Below are 18,246 nucleotides of genomic sequence, written 5' to 3'. Positions count from 1 at the left end.
TCCATGTCTCAATTGTCACAAGGGATAACAATCCTTCATTATCCTGACTCCTGCTTTTCATATACACTTGATTGAAGTGGATTTAACAAGTGACATCAGTAAGGGATCATAGCTTTCACCTGGATTCACCTGGTCAGTCTATGTCATAGAATGAGCAGGAGTTCTTAATATTTTGTACACTCCGTGTATATCCTGCAGTGCCTTGAAGCTCTGCAGTCCCCGACATTTGCTTACTGCTTGGCCCAGTGCTTGTAACGGTATAAAGTTCAGGCTTTTACAGGATTGAATGGCTGCGTATTCCGAACCCTGTTGAGAGCGAACCAGATAGCTGAGATCCCCTAAAATCTCTTGGTGGAGATTGTTCTAGTGCTGAAATCAGCCCATGCCTGAGCTCTGAGTAATGTAGTAACTGTTGTAGGCTACACTGTTGTATTGTGTGAACTAAAAATGTATACCGGTAAGTGGATTATTATTATTTATTTTTGCATGGACACAATGTCCTCCTCCTGTCACAGTCTTGATTCATGTCCAGAACATACTGGGGGACTTGGTGGGAGGAGCTCATAGAATATAGTTGTTGTTTTTTTTCCAGTGGAAAAACTTTAATCTAGCAAATAAGTATTTGATCTGATGTGTAAATCTGTACACGCTACAATGCGTTGCTCCATAGGCTACTGTAGGTGGGTTACTATGACTCCAGGCCTGCAAACCCCTTGCCTTTATCTCTCCCGTAGATTCTAATCGTCCTAGGCGATCTGTCTCTGCGTCTCTTTGGAGGTTTTGGTTTGATCAGAGCTGTTTGCGCTGTGCATTTGACACATTCCATTTGCTACAGTAGTGGGTCGGCAAGGCATAGTGGGGTACATTCTCTCTCTCTCTCTCTCTCTCTCTCTCTCTCTCTCTCTCTCTCTCTCTCTCTCTCTCTCTCTCTCCCTCTCTTTATCTCTGGAGTTCATCTGGTGTAACACATGATGAATCTCTCTGAAATGGGTGCTATGCACCGTAAAATGAGGAAGGTGGCTCTTTTAATGGACTGGAATGACTCTGTTGTTGCTAGGATAGAGACCTTTTAGTGTGATGTACAGAAAGATGGGCCGTGATTTCAGCAGGTTTCATTTCACATTGAATCTCTCTTATGGTGTTGACCATTACTTTCCAATCATTTATGTCTTGTTCATGGCTACAATTGAATCACTATCACTCTCACTCTCTCTTTCTCTCTCCACCACCTCATTACATAGAGTGCTGGTATAACAGTTTATTTGAAGTATCCCACTGTTGAGGTGAACCTATAAATGTTTCAATATTATGAATATGAAGTACTGTTTTCATTCACAACTATGCCCCGGGATCCAGCCCAAAACCCCATCTTGGCTGTGACGGTAACAGCACTTAAATCTTCTCTGAGGTACGGTGCATTCAGAAAGTATTCAGACACCTTGACTATTTCCACATGTTGTTATGCTACAGCCTTATTCTAATATTGATGAAAATATGAGTTTTTCTTAACAATCTACACACAATACCCCATAATGATGAAGTGAAAAATGTTTTTTAGAAATGTTTGCAAATGTGTTAAAAATACATTTAAAAAACAACTTATTTACATAAGTGTTCAGACCCTTTGCTATGAGACTCGAAATTGAGCTCAGGCGCATCCTGTTTCCTTTGATCATCCTTGATCTGTTTCTACAACTTGATTGGAGTCCACCTGTGGTAAATTAAATTGATTGGACATGATTTAGAAAGGCACACACCTGTCTATATAAGGTCCCACAGTTGACAACGCATGTCGGAGGAAAAACCAAGCCATGAGGTTGAAGGAATAGTCCGTAGAGCTACGAGACAGGATTGTGTCGAGACACAGATCTGGGGAAGGACACCAAAACATTTCTGCAGAATTGAAAGTCCCCAAGAAGACAGTGGCCTCCATCATTCTTAAATGGAAGAAGTTTGGAACCACCAAGACTCTTCCTAAAGCTGAGCAATTGGGGGACCTCCCTTGGTCAGGGAGGTGACCAAGAACCCAATGGTCACTCTGACAGAGCTCCAGAATTCCTCTGTGTAGATGGGAGAATCGGCCATTCCAATTAAGCGGTCGACCTCTAATCCAGACCTTATGAAAGTTGCCCAGTATACCCTTAAACTTGTAATAAATCAAATCTAGTGATACATAACTTGACATTGTGGGAAGATAACCAACCTTCCAATGAATGGAAATGCACTTCTTAGCCGCTATAAATGCTTGGTTACACAGTTTCCTCAGATAACAGTTTCCAGTATCAACGTTTCCAAGCAAACAAAAACGGAGAGAAGGGAGAATCTGTGGACATGCTGAGATAAAAGAACATATGCATAACATATGCAAATATATCCCTTTGGGGTTGTGTATGGAATGACATGACTGCACGTAAATCAGTTTCACTGGCATATAGTACGTTCTATGGATGGCCTTAAACCACAGTAATTTATGTCTGAGATGATATGAACATGACGGGACATTCAAACATATCTGTATCCATTCATCATCATCATCCATAGCTTATACCAGGTCTCCTCACATTTTAGTTTGACATGTTTTTGTTTTGTGTCATCGAGAAAAGCTTTTATCAAACCTTGATACAGTTTGGATATCAACTGTGGAGGTTTGCCAGACTGCCTTACAACATTATCTGGCTTGTCCAGTGTTTTGCTGCACAGAGAGAATAAAGTGTTGTGTCTGCAAAAATGTATTTCCCTTTCATGGCCTTCCCTGGCCACCTGACCCTGCTGAGATCCCTGTTGCCATCTGATCCTCCTAAAATGAGGCATGATAAAGAATGACCTTGGTGTACATTTACAAATATTATACAAGAATAGAATCAATGGTTCAATATTAGAATTGACCATTATTCCCAGATCCCAGACTGTAGCTTTAAACTGCTGTCCTGTACAGATCCACAGATGATGCAACTCCATTGCATTCCATAATGCCCTTTCCCACCTAGACAAAACACCTATGTGAGAATGCTATTCATTGTGTGCTCAATCCCCTCCTGTACAACCTGTTCACTCATGACTGCACGGCCAGGCACGACTCCAACACTGTCATTCAATTTGCCAAACTGCAAGGCTATTAAACAAGCTAAGCGTCAGTACAGAGACAAAGTAGAATCTCAATTCAACGGCTCAGACACAAGAGGTATGTGGCAGGGTCTACAGTCAATCACGGACTACAAGAAGAAACCCAGCCCAGTCACAGACCAGGATGTCTTGCTCCCAGGCAGACTAAATAACTTTTTTGCCCGCTTTGAGGACAATACAGTGCCACTGACACGGCCTGCAACGAAAACATGCGGTCTCTCCTTCACTGCAGCCGAGGTGAGTAAGACATTTAAATGTGTTAACCCTCGCAAGGCTGCAGGCCCAGACGGCATCCCCAGCCGCGCCCTCAGAGCATGTGCAGACCAGCTGGCCGGTGTGTTTACGGACATATTCAATCAATCCCTATACCAGTCTGCTGTTCCCACATGCATCAAGAGGGCCACCATTGTTCCTGTTCCCAAGAAAGCTAAGGTAACTGAGCTAAACGACTACCACCCCGTAGCACTCACTTCCATCATCATGAAGTGCTTAGAGAGACTAGTCAAGGACCATATCACCTCCACCCTACCTGACACCCTAGACCCACTCCAATTTGCTTACCGCCCAAATAGGTCCACAGACGATGCAATCTCAACCACACTGCACACTGCCCTAACCCACCTGGACAAGAGGAATACCTATGTGAGAATGCTGTTCATCGACTACAGCTCGGCATTCAACACCATAGTACCCTCCAAGCTCGTCATCAAGCTCGAGACCCTGGGTCTCGACCCCGCCCTGTGCAACTGGGTACTGGACTTCCTGACGGGCCGCCCCCAGGTGGTGAGGGTAGGCAACAACATCTCCTCCCCGCTGATCCTCAACACGGGGGCCCCACAAGGGTGCGTTCTGAGCCCTCTCCTGTACTCCCTGTTCACCCACGACTGCGTGGCCACGCACGCCTCCAACTCAATCATCAAGTTTGCGGACGACACAACAGTGGTAGGCTTGATTACCAACAACGACGAGACGGCCTACAGGGAGGAGGTGAGGGCCCTCGGAGTGTGGTGTCAGGAAAATAACCTCACACTCAACGTCAACAAAACTAAGGAGATGATTGTGGACTTCAGGAAACAGCAGAGGGAACACCCCCCTATCCACATTGATGGAACAGTAGTCGAGAGGGTAGTAAGTTTTAAGTTCCTTGGCATACACATCACGGTCAAACTGAATTGGTCCACCCACACAGACAGTATGGTGAAGAAGGCACAGCAGCACCTCTTTAACCTCAGGAGGCTGAAGAAATTTGGCTTGTCACCAAAAGCACTCACAAACTTCTACAGATGCACAATCGAGAGCATCCTGGCGGGCTGTATCACCGCCTGGTACGGCAACTGCTCCGCCCTCAACCGTAAGGCTCTCCAGAGGGTAGTGAGGTCTGCACAACGCATCACCGGGGGCAAACTACCTGCCCTCCAGGACACCTACACCACCCGATGTTACAGGAAGGCCATAAAGATCATCAAGGACATCAACCACCCGAGCCACTGCCTGTTCACCCCGCTATCATCCAGAAGGCGAGGTCAGTACAGGTGCATCAAAGCTGGGACCGAGAGACTGAAAAACAGCTTCTATCTCAAGGCCATCAGACTGTTAAACAGCCACCACTAACATTGAGTGGCTGCTGCCAACACACTGTCATTGACACTGACCCAACTCCAGCCACTTTAATAATGGGAATTGATGGGAAATGATGTAAATATATCACTAGCCACTTTAAACAATACTACCTTATATAATGTTACTTACCCTACATTATTCATCTCATATGCATACGTATATACTGTACTCTATATCATCGACTGCATCCTTATGTAATACATGTATCACTAGCCACTTTAACTATGCCACTTTGTATACTTTGTCTACATACTCATCTCATATGTATATACTGTACTCGATACCATCTACTGTATGCTGCCCTGTACCATCACTCATTCATATATCCTTATGTACATATTCTTTATCCCCTTACACTGTGTATAAGTGTAACGGATGTGAAACGGCTAGCTTAGTTAGCGGTGCGCGCTAAATAGCGTTTCAATCGGTTACGTCACTTGCTCTGAGACCTTGAAGTAGTAGTTCCCCTTGCTCTGCAAGGGCCGCGGCTTTTGTGGAGCGATGGGTAACGATGCTTCGAGGGTGACTGTTGTCGATGTGTGCAGAGGGTCCCTGGTTCGCGCCCGGGTATGGGCGAGGGGACGGACGTAAAAGTATACTGTTACATTGATGCTGTTGACCCGGATTACTGGTTGCTGCGGAAAAAAAAGGAGGAAGGTCAAAAGGGGGGTGAGTGTAATGGATGTGAAACGGCTAGCTTACTTAGCGGTGTGCGCTAAATAGTGTTTCAATCGGTTACGTCACTTGCTTTGAGACCTTGAAGTAGTAGTTCCCCTTGCTCTGCAAGGGCCGTGGCTTTTGTGGAGCGATGGGTAACGATGCTTCGTGGGTGACTGTTGTTGATGTGTGCAGAAGGTCCCTGGTTCGCGCCCGGGTATGGGCGAGGGGACGGTTTAAAGTTATTCTGTTACATAAGACAGTAGTTTTGGAATTGTTAGTTAGATTACTTGTTGGTTATCACTGCATTGTTGGAACTAGAAGCACAAGCATTTCGCTACACTCGCATTAACATCTGCTAACCATGTGTATGTGACAAATAAAATTTGATTTGATTTGATTTGCCAGTGACACAGTGGTAGGCCTGATCACCAACAATGACGAGACAGCCTATAGGGAGGAGGTCAGAGACCTGGTCGTGTGGTGCCAGGACAACAACCTCTCCCTCAACGTGATCAAGACAAAGGAGATATTTGTGGACTACAGGAAAAAGAAAACTGAGCACCACCCCATTCTCCTCGACGGGGCTGCATTGGAGCAGGTTGAGAGCTTCAAGTTCCTTTGTGTCCACAACAACAAACTAACATGGTCCAAGCACACAAAGACAGTCATGAAGAGGGCACAACAAAACCTATTCCCCCTCAGGAGACTGAAAAGATTTGTCATGGGTCCTCAGATCCTCAAAAGGTTCTACATCTGCACCATCGAGAGCATGTGTTGCACTGGTTGCATCACAGCCTGGTATGGCAACTGCTCAGCCTCCGACCGCAAGGCACTATAGAGGGTGGTGCGAACAGCCCAGTAAATCACTGGGGCCAAGCTTCCTGCCATCCAGCACCTCTATATCAGGTGGTGTCAGAGGAAGGCCCGAAACATTGTCAAAGACTCCAGCCACCCTAGTCATAGGTACCGGAGCGCCAAGTCCAGGTCCAAGAGGCCTCGAAACAGCTTCTATCCCCAAGTCATTAGACTCCCGAACATCTAGTCAAATGACTACCCAGACTATTTGAAGTGCCCCCCCTCACCCCCTCCTTACACTGCTACTCTCTGTTATCATCTATGCATTGTCACTTTAATAACTTTACCAACATGTACAATGGTGTGTGTAATCAGTAATCAGTAGTGTAAGTGAGTGTTTTACATGCATGAATGTGATAATGCAGGGTGTTGAAAGGTGCCAAAGCAAACCAAGCCACCAAGATACACAATGTGACTAATACAATTTGTGTGACGAATACAATTTGTAGCTACTGTAGGTCTACCCATCAATTCAAGATGGAACTTTGTATCATTCACTGATATTGTTAATACAGGCATACTGCAAAATTCACCTGAGCTCTGTGGACTGGTCTTCCCTGGCTTTCTGACCCTGCTGGGACCACTGTCAACATCTGATCCTGCTAAGACAGGATCAGATGTTGTGTACTGACTGCACTAGAGGGCTCCATTTCCGCGGGATGCCTGCAGGTCTTGACAGAGATCGGGTGATCAGACAGACGACTTTGGGATTCAATTATTTTTGTTGTCCCATTTGGAAATGGTCCTCTTTCTGCTTTGTATGCGTTAGCCTACCTATTGTATTAAAAGTAGATATTTTTCGCATTATTCTCACACTCAGAATTCACTGCTTCAACTTTAGTAGGCTACCTCTCCTAGCTGGGCGTGAGAGTTCAAGTGTGCCTAGTACTGTATGTGTGGTCTCTAGTGTGGGTGCCTACATGGACGGAGAATCAAGTGGCAGTTAACTTGAACATGAAATTAACTTAAATATGATTAGAGAGACCGGGTCAGTCAATTACTTATATACTAATAATACTCTTAGTAAAAGTATTTATCTTCAACTCGCAATCCGTGGATTCTATTTGATAAGATAGATTGAAATTGTATGTTAAACATCACAGCATAGCTGAAGTATACAGTGGGGCAAAAAAGTATTTAGTCAGCCACCAATTGTGCAAGTTCTCCCACTTAAAAAGATGAGAGAGGCCTGTAATTTTCATCATAGGTACACTTCAACTATGACAGACAAAATGGATCATCCAAATGCTCTCTAGCAAACTTCAGACGGGCCTGGACATGTACTGGCTTAAGCAGGGGGACACATCTGGCACTGCAGGATTTGGGTCCCTGGTGACGTAATGTGTTACTGATGGTAGGCTTTGTTACTTTGGTCCCAGCTCTCTGCAGGTCATTCACCAGGTCCCCCCATGTGGTTCTGGGATTTTTGCTCACTGTTCTTGTGATCATTTTGACCCCACGGGGTGAGATCTTGCGTGGAGCCCCAGATCGAGGGAGATTATCAATGGTCTTGTATGTCTTCCATTTCCTCCCACAGTTGATTTCTTCAAACCAAGCTGCTTACCTATTGCAGATTCAGTCTTCCCAGCCTGGTGCAGGTCTACAATTTTGTTTCTGGTGTCCTTTGACAGCTTTTTGGTCTTGGCCATAGTGGAGTTTGGAGTGTGACTGTTGTGGACAGGTGTCTTTTATACTGATAATAAGTTCAAACAGGTGCCATTAATACAGGTGACGAGTGGAGGACAGAGGAGCCTCTTAATTAAATAAGAAGTTACAGGTCTGTGAGAGCCAGACATCTTGCTTGTTTGTAGGTGACCAATAGTGCCATACATGTGTAACAGATGTGAAATGGCTAGCTAGTTAGCGGTGGTGCGCGCTGGTAGCGTTTCAATCGGTGTCTTCAACCGCTTTGAGCCCTTGAAGTAGTGGTTCGCCTTGCTCTGTAAGGGCCGTGGCTTTTGTGGAGCGATGGGTAACGATGCTTCGAGGGTGACTGTTGATGTGTGCAGAGCGTCCCTGGTTCGCACCCAGGTCGGGGCGAGGGGACAGACGTAAAGTCTATACTGTTACACATGCATTCAAACATATTCAGTTTGCCTTGCTGTTATGATTTGCGTTGTCCTTGATGTCTTTTGCAATGTTGTTTTCAGTTTTCCTTTATCTTTTTTCTCTTTTGCACATTTTGTTGGTGCATTGGGGGGATGGAATTATTTTATTTATCATTTTTTTCTCAGGGGGAGGGTCTGTGGGTGAGGGTTTGGATGGTTGAGGGGCAGCTCTTGGGGAACTGTGGGGGGGATCTTGGAGGGCTACTGGCCTGGCGGTTGGGAGCTTGGGCCGGGTCCCCATTTTTGACCTTGTGGGAGATCTGTCAACGTGCCTTTGAGCAGGGCGTGGACTCTGGTTGCTTCTTGAGCAGGGCGTTGATCCTGGTTGCTTCTTGAGCAGGGTGTTGACTGGGGTTGCTTTTGTGTGTCTCTCTGGATGGAAGGCTGTTTGATGTGATGTAGTTGTTAAGCGGCTTCACTGCAAGTATATTGTATGTTTTAAATATTCAATAAAAAATATATAATAATGAAAAATATTATGATTAGACTGTAGTTTACTACAGTGTCTGTAAATAAATATGGATAATGGAAAGAAGTGGAGGGAACTCACCAATGTGAGTCAAAGTGCAATCAAAAAATGTATCATCATCATTGAAATCATCATCATTGAAAAGGCACAACGCGCACATAGGTTAGGCTACTATGGTGAGCGACCACTGTGCCTTTTCATTTTTGATTAAAATTGATTACCCATTTTATTTGTCTCTGCGTGCAAATCGTCCTCCTTAAAGGTAGGCTGTATCCAATAGGCCCATGCAAAACGTAGCAAGTGTTGCTGTCATCATTCTTCCTGCTTCCAGTTCAGTAGTCATACCTGTGAGATCACGTGCGCTTGTGATCTCAATTAAATAGAGTAGGCTATAGCCTATACATGGACGGAGGCACGGGCAGTTATCTTTCCAAGGAAATGTACTTCCTATAGGTCTATGATTAGGCTATAGTTTACTATATTGCCTAGAAATATGACAGAATATTGATCACTCATATTTCTCCATCTGAAAATCTTCCCACTCCTAACAGGTAGGCTATAAAAATAGCTCAAGAGAAAGTGCAAGTCTCTCCAACTCTGCTCTCTTCAAACTACATCTATCATATTGGCTGACATAGCCCAATAATAGCAATATAAAGGCCATGTGAAAATCTCTGGTAATTGAATCTATTTCCAAAGTTATTTTTGAGCGTTTGATATTGCCTATGGCGCGCAAAATTGCTGGAACTATGGCCGGCAAATGAGCTGTGTCACATACGCCTAAAATAACATTGTGGGACTGTGGTTGGGTTTGGGACCAGTTCTTGCAGTAGCAGGTAGGAGTTGGACAGACAGCCAGCGGGAGCAGTAATGTTAGAGCTGTTTATTACTGTGTGAAAAGTAGGGAATTAGCTAGGGAAACTGACAGATCAATAACGTTACATTGCCATACTGACTAATTAAAACACTGCACTGAAAAATCTTCAATCATTTCAATCATTTGGCCGGTGGTTTCATCGTTTGATTCAGGTTTAGTGTGATTGAGAGAAAAATAATAGCTCATTTTAGCCCATTTTTGGCCAGCTCTCTCTAATGCTACATCAACTGGCGAAAGCTAGCCAAGTTAATTCACTTCTGAAACGGAACAAAAAAGGCTAGAAAACATTTCCGTACAAACAACAGCTCTTAGATAGTGATATGAGGCGGCCATTATTACTATCTGACAGATAATAGGAGGCTAGAGCTGACCTGGCTGTGGTAACTACTAGCTAGCGTAGCTTATTCATTCACTTCAGTCGAGAGGGGATGAAACATTAGCTAACATTACATGTCAGTTACAATACTAGTTTAGCACTGCGAATAAACACTCGTTTCACTTGTTTCTGTTAAGTTCAACAGAAGTTACCTTGCCAGCTACATCATTAAACTAAAGAATAGCCAGTCTCTGCTCTGCTTTCTTTTACAACTCGTGAAAGAGCGCAACACATACACACTGAACTATGCTCAACTCTCCCATGCTGGTCCAGCCAGCCTTCCAGAAGCTTTTCCTTGATACAGCATGTCAGCCCGCTCTGTGGTGTCAGACCATCCTATATCCAGTCAGCTGAACACTCCAAACAGCCTACCAGACAGCTCGGAGGCATCCGCATGGTCTTAAAGCAGACTGTTGCCGCTTTTTGTATCACATTGCAATGATAACACTGTGGGTGACTAAAATGCCATTTCAGAATGTGAGAGGGACATGACCCCCGTGCCCAGTGAAAATTGCGCCCCTGGAATATACTTTATCAGCGGATGAAAGGTTAACAAAAATGTTAGTCATCCTGTAAACCTACTCTCCCTTCCCCCCATGATGAATTTCCCTGAAATGGAGCTATGCACCATAAAATGAGGAAAATGGCTCTTTCAATGGACTTTAATGACTTTGTTGTTGCTAGGATGGAGGCCTTTTAGTGTGATGTACAGAAAGACGGGCCATTATTTCAACAGGTTTCATTTCACACTGGATCCCTGTTTTGGTGTTGACCATTACTTTACAATAATTGATGTCCTGTTCATGGCAGCAATTGAATCTCTCTATCTATCTTTCTCTGTCTCACACACGCAGGCACGCTCTCTCATATAAGCACGCACTCGTTCTCGCGCTCTCTCGCTCTTACTCTCTATTTCCCCTCTCAATTACTTTTTGGGGTTTTCCACAGAAGTTAAAGAAATGCAATGTCCGATAAACAACTGATGGCAAATATGAAGCATTCTGCCAGATAGACTACAATGTGCAGATTGCAGACGCGTACCGCGAGTGCAGTGTACCAGTGGCGCCATCTACAAGGTGAGCAAAGAAGAATTCGACACAGCTCCGGACTCTCTCTCGGAGGAATAAGGAGTGAGGATTACACAGTTTCCTCAGCGAATCAGTTGTACTATTATAGACAATGTCGTGGAGGTAAATTGACACCGAACCTACCTGAATGTAAGTGTTCCACCGTGTATTTAATGTAAACTATAAATGCCAATTTAGACTTTAGAAGTGCGCGCTCCTGTTATCACCTGCTTGAGGATGGGCATTTATTTTAGGCGTATGTTTTGTACCATCATTACATTTATCATTGCCTTTTTATTTCAATAGATCTCTCTGTTTCCTATCTATCTATATCTAGTTTGGGTAGACCTATCGAAAGTAACGTAATAGTGTGAATTCCTGACAAGATAACATTTGCAATTGTTGATGGGTCTAGTGAAACGTGAAAAGGAAACAACTATATTGGCAGCATTTATAGTAACTTTATTTGAAGGTTTAACTAATCTCTACCGCTCCCACTTATTTAACAGTAGCAAAAGCAGTTAATTGATAGTACGTCCTTAAGTGAATTGCTCTCCTGCTATACCGAAAAATATTCCATTATTAATGTGTTAATGGAGTCAAGTCCAATGCACATTGGGGGTCTTTTCTGTAAACATTCAGCACAATGTAACGTCTGTTCCTCCTTCAAAATGCTCATTGGCTGCATTGATGGTTGTAGTATTTACAGCAGAATCTCACCGATTAAAAACTCTGTATTGTATTCAACTAATGCCCATTTCTGAACAAGGAGAAACGATTACCCTTTAACGGGTTGAGCTACTGACCTTCAAGACTCACAGTGTGGTTTGCTAAAAGCTCTGGAATTATTTACCCTGGCTTTTAGACGGTGTCGTCTTACCAAACCGCTGCAATTAACTGCTGCTGCTCACTTCCAGTGCTTTTATAAGCCATTTATTCAAACATTCTAGGCCTTTGCAGGTATATACTCTCCAGTAGCGATGCGTGGGTAAAATCAGTGGGGAAGCCAAGCCATAAAAAAGCCATATTACACCCTACGTGTTGTGATATGTGCGTTCTTTGCTCGAGAACCTGTTAGTTCATAAGCCACACCTTTGTTTCATCACAAAACCAGAGAGCAACATCTGTCTGGTGGAGTCCACAAAGCATACAGTTAGTTACCCGACGCGGCCTGCAACCTGGTCTCAGAGCATTTCGTATTATTTTGTATGATATGTTACATTTCGTATGGTATGTATTCATTTGTGGATGTCCATCACCCATTTCGTATGATATGTTACGAATTACAATTCGTATTATATGTAGCTAAAAGTAGTAAGTTGTTGAAAAGTTGCTAATTCGCTACAATGCTAAATTTGTCCGTTATGAGATTCAAACTCACAACATTGGTTTGCTAGATGTGTATGTGCCCACTGGAAGACAACAACATATCGAGATGCCACAACTAAAGGTTTTTTCTGTCAATAACATTTGGCTTTTGATGTGATGTGATTGGTGTAAAACCAAATCCAAACTGGCTACCCGTGGCACTGTTAATTGATGCAACAGGACCATTCACAGTTGAGCTCACTCAGTTTAGCTCAGCGCTGATTGGCTATTATTGTATCAATTTCTAATCAAGGGAGGCCAAATGCTTGCTGGCTTCCCTTGCATTCAGTGCTACGGGCGGCAACAATATTATACTATTTTTAACCAGACAGCATCAGATAGATGGGCTACAGAGACAGAGGGGCACTGTTTTGCTCGCTCAGATGCTTTCCCCTGTGAGATACATTCAGCCTCTTGCAAATTGAAGGACAATTATGAAACACAGAGAGACAAACTCTAAATTATTTAATTAAACAAGTTATTGATACATTTTTTGGGGGAAGCCTGACTTCCCTTGGCAACCAAGAATACACGCCACTGATACTCTCCCCAATACCCCATACGTTTAATCGTGTACGTCCTTTCAAATCCCAGCTTAAAAAGGGATAGATCAGCAATTTAGATGTTTTGTTTTTTTTACATTAGTTTCCTTACCTTGAAAGTGGTGTATGGACAACGAATGTCTGCAAACCACACTTTGGTTTAGCTACACTAGCCACTGCAAACAATGAGCAGCATGAGCATTGTGGGATCAATGTTACAGTCACTCCTTGTCCATAGACTGGAAACAAATATCTAAATATCTAAAAATGCTGTCCCTTTAACTTGATGGGTTATAGTACAGTACTATCCTTATGCACCCACTTTGTATTGGGTTGTATGCTGGCACTGTACCTACTGTAGTGCACTGTACCCACTGAAATGGAGCTAGGGAGGGGTTTATCGCCTCATTGACTGTGTTTTCATGGCATCATATTAAATCATGTCCACACACAATGACTGGTGGTTGATCTCTTCCAGGTCAACCACTTATGAGGGTTCATTCAGTAGCTAGTCCTCCTGCCTCTGCCTGCCTGCTTGCAGGCCTTTCTCTCTGGGGCTGGGTCCTCAGTTTCCAAGGTCACTGAAGGGGGAAGCGCTCACATGTTTAATCTAGCCAAGCTAGAGCCACTTGATTGCTCACAGTCTCACAAGGGGGACGTGTGATAAGCATGTCACTTTTTGGGTGACCTGAACATATTCACATAGAAATATATGTAATAGATCTGTCATTGTCATGGAACGTAAGTCTAAGAAGTGGTAGAGCTGTTCTATGTGTGCTATTTCTATGCTTTCATTTTTGGGACTTTTACTTTTGTACACCAGCTTCAAACAGCTGAAAATACAATATTTGTAGTTATGGAAAATATATTTCACAGCGGGTTAGATGGTACAATTATAATTTTTATTACCTTTATTTAACTAGGCAAGTCAGTTAAGAACAAATTCTTATTTTCAATGACAGCCTAGGAACAGTGGGTTAACTGCCTGTTCAGGGGCAGATCGACAAATTTGTAACTTGTCAGCTCGGGGATTTGATTTAACCTTCGGTTACTAGTCCAATGCTCTAACCACTAGGCTACCCTGTCGCCCTGCTTCTCTACACTATACTTTCTTGTTTTGTCACATAAACTGATATTAGGTGAACTATTCGAATTTTAGAAACCAGGAAATTGCGGAATGATTTCTGCACAGTACACCTTTAATAGCCTGACAAGTGAAGTGGTTATCACCAAATAACGAGCGGGGAGCCTCAGCCGGCCCAACCACAGCTTGGTCTAATTGAATATTGTTTTCCAGGCAGAGCTGGATTGCCTGCTTAGGTGTTGTCATTGGACCGTAGTCTCTAATTTGTTGTGCAGGCCACCGAGGTAGACGTTCCACTGAGAATATGCCATGAAAAGGCTTTTGACATGTTTTCAGGTCTCTTGCGGAAGGCCAGAGCATCAAGCGTGCACTCTGAACTGTGAATGAGATGGGTAGGGCTAAAGCTTAAGAGGGTGTGAACGATGCTGAATGGGTGTAGACGAAGAAGAGCTCTTCACTAGATACCAAAACATTCAAAGGCCATTTTTTCAAAAGTGAGTTTACAAGTCTATCAACATTCAAAGCAGAATTGCTTTCCCATTGTTCCTCAAAAATATAGTGTATGATATACTATTTTGTAGTGCTGAGTCTCTACTTTTATCCAATGTAAAAAAAAACACAAAGTTGCTACATAAGACCGAATCCAGGTGGTGAGTCACATATGCTACTGTAAAAGCTCCAAATGCTTTAGAGGGAAAACATCTTCCCATTGTTCAGGCATATCCCTATCCCTCATAAAGCTAACTGGAATTTACATTGAAACAATCCATCTCCCATGCTTGTTTGTGTTCTTTTGGTAAAGCAACAAAGAAAATATTTGTATATTCAAATATTAAAGGACTAGCCACCTTATGCCCATCTGTTTTTTTATTTCATTTTTGCTTTATGGCAGCTGTGACCAATACCATGCCTTATTTAAATTTTTAAGTCCGATTTTTCATATTATAGAATTTCAAATGTTTTATTCTGGTTTTCAGAATGACCTTTGCTGCTGTTTCTGACATCCCAGGTTTAGTAACTTGGTAGGAGTCAATTCCATTTCAGCTCGCTCTGTTCAGAAAAGTAATTCATGCTGAATTGACTCTATTAACATTGGGATTAGGGATGTTAACGGTTAACCGTTAATCGGCCCCAAAATACGCTTGACCGCTCATGCATATCGGTTTATAGGTGCATTTGCATGATTTAGTGGCGTTAAATTGGCCACTAAATGGTATTTTAGTTAGTCGTCATGTATCTTATTTATCACACGCACACAGCATACATACAGCATACATACTCTACAGAGCCTAGTTTGAGGAGAAGAATAGCCTATTACCTGTCCGCTGGTATTGGAGTGACACGTGTTTTTATAAGCCCAGTCATTGTGCATTGCGCAACAAATAACTATTCTAAATGCAATTGCGTGTTAAAAACTGTTTTGATGGCCACGATTTAATGGAGTTGCTTGTAATTTAAGCACGCATCCCATTTGTCATTCGACTTCATAGGCTATAGTCAACAGTAGGCGGCTATCAGCGTGTCAGTCATCACTTTGCAACATGAGCCCGACGCAGTATAATTGTTTGAAACCTGAACGTTTTACTTTACTTCAAATAATGAGGCATTTCTTACCTTGCTTCAAAGTAGCCTAGTGAAAATCCAATTAACCATCGTTTCTCTACTGCTCTATTGGTTTTCATATCAACTTTCTTTAGTTGTCCAGAAGCCAAAGGCACAATCCTAGCCATGTTAGTTTTTGCTATTAGAATCCCCATCTTTGTAAGTTTCAAACTGAGATTTTCATCTCTGTCACAAATGGAATCGCTCGCATTAGGTTCACTGTTTAGAACAGTGTTTTCCTGTGAATTGCATTTTGGGAAATGTTTGAAAATTACTTGCTACCCCCCTTCCCACCCTGCCTAGCAACAGGTTGGTTGTCATTCCCCACTCCCCCATATCTCTATCTGCCCCCCACTCCCATAAACATTCAAGGTTGCTTGTCAACGGTGGATGTTTTTACATCCTCACTCCCTCCCTCCTGGCGACCCAGAGAAAACCCTCCCCATACCACCCCTTCCCTGTGGGACTGAAAGCATGCATAGTATTTTCTGTTGGTCACATCATTTTACTGTTTGGAAAGATGTTTACCATTTGTTGACCGGTTAATGAGGGTTGGCTAGTTGACCGAAATTTGCATCCCTAGTTGGGATTGATTGAACTGTACAGTCTGTCTCAGATGTGTTATGTAAACGGGATTACCATGTAAGAAACAATACTAACAGATATTTCAAAACCTCTTTGACCGTGTCTCTGTACACCTTTGTGTAAAGATTTAAACACGTGTCTCCAATGACCCGCTAGAACAAAGAAGCAGCTTCACAAGAGAGGAACGCTGTGACAGAATACAGTGTGTTTACAGAAACACGGATGATGACTTCATAGACAACAAGCATTTCGAGATGGCGTCAGGTTGGCAGCACTTTCACAAAGACATCAGAGAGGCAATACAAGCCTCCGAGTCGTCCTGCACTCTGTGTGCACCTGCTACCAGCACTTTGCCTAATCTGCAGGCCATCGATTACACAGCACTCTGAAAATGTAAGTGCATGTGGATGAAATATCATATGGGAAGAAAGCCTCGGGGTTACAGGAGGAAGATTTCTTCTTCCGTGGTTTGGAAAGTGCAGTCATAGATCCAGGGTACTTTGTCCATGAGTGCTGTTGTGAAAAAAATATGATTTGTATTGTGAATGTGAGGGGCAATGGATTGGCATAGCAAAAGGGTTGGTTTCGTTTGGGTGAAGAATGATGGTGGAAAATATCTAATCTATCTAAAAAAAAATCGAATTGAGGGACCATTTCTAAAGGGGCTGCGAACTATCCTTCCTGTCAATAGGTTGTTTTTCTTTCATATTCACGCTGCTTGTAAACTGGAGGATTTCCTGACTGTGAGTGGTGTTTTAAACAAAAGATGGGAAAAACACACATAGCAAAACATGCCAACTTGAGTTAGTACTGCCTCAGATTCTCTGGCACTTCACATAAACCTTTAATGGTCGGCTAGGCCTCTTTCCACCTTTTTAAACAGTAAACAAATTGTGTCCTTTCTCACCCCTATTTTCTCACTGTGAGGACAGAGGAAAGCTTGTTGGGGACTTGTATTCTTGACCGTTAATCAAGTAATATTTGGTTAATTTGGGCACCCGTCCCGCACTTCCTTTTTGGTAATATAAAGCTCATTCTGGTTAAGAGCTCCCATGGGGATCTCACAGCGGGTTACTAATACACACGCAGACAACACACACACACATGAACTAGGGAGCACCGTGCTCATCAACCCACAACAGCACCATAGTCTGTGTATTACGGTCATGTCTCATTAGGTTTCATTCTCTATCCAGCCGCCTGAATGCCTGGCCCTGGTCACCAGCATTATGAGAAAGGACTTTACACAAACAGTATGAATTAGAGCTTTGATCTGCAATCATTTAGTTTGGTTTGACCTTTTATGACCTCATGACATGCTGCTGGTTTCCCCCAGGATAGTGCTAATAACTAAACTAAGTTTGACAGAACAGGAAGGTACACAGGGACTGACAAATCCCCGGCGGCACCCAGACCCCCAGAGCCAGACCTTTCTTCATTGAAGTGATCTATTTGCACTCTGGCATTCGCCTTGTAGTACCACCATGTATTTCCTCTTGCAGGCAGCCGTTTTATTTGTCTAGGAAGTGTCAGTGGCATTCTTCCACTGTGTACTCTGGGTCTGCTGCCATTTCAAGCCTGTCAACCGGCAGGCTGATAACAGTTACTAGTGGGGCTTTGGCTCAGGGAGGATTTCAAAGCCTGAATTCAGACTCAAACAAAAGCAGCTTTCAGCTGTGATTACTCAAACTCATAATGTGCTGGTGTTTACAAAAATCCCACAGATTCTTCTTCATCCTACCTGAGAGAGAGAGAGAGAGAGAGAGAGAGAGAGAGAGAGAGAGAGAGAGAGAGAGAGAGAGAGAGAGAGAGAGAGAGAGAGAGAGAGAGAGAGAGAGAGAGAGAGAGAGAGAGAGAGAGAGAGAGAGAGAGAGAGAGAGAGAGAGAGAGAGAGAGAGAGAGAGAGAGAG

The 18,246-nt window shown here is 43.3% G+C and overlaps 1 protein-coding gene across 1 annotated transcript in view; it reads left to right on the top strand.

Moving 5' to 3' along the window:
* Window positions 1–10,890: 10,890 nt before the first annotated feature.
* The window catches only part of LOC124004666 (G-protein coupled receptor 4-like), a 35,027-nt gene continuing 27,671 nt past the window's right edge, over window positions 10,891–18,246 (top strand). Inside the window, exon 1 of the mRNA XM_046313340.1 lies at window positions 10,891–11,305. The gene's annotated coding sequence lies outside the window, so the exon portion shown is untranslated. The remainder of the gene's footprint in view (window positions 11,306–18,246) is intronic.

This window comes from Oncorhynchus gorbuscha, linkage group LG19 (genome assembly GCF_021184085.1).
Source record: "Oncorhynchus gorbuscha isolate QuinsamMale2020 ecotype Even-year linkage group LG19, OgorEven_v1.0, whole genome shotgun sequence".
Taxonomy (NCBI): domain Eukaryota; kingdom Metazoa; phylum Chordata; class Actinopteri; order Salmoniformes; family Salmonidae; genus Oncorhynchus; species Oncorhynchus gorbuscha.
This window is presented reverse-complemented; position numbering and strand designations above follow the sequence as displayed.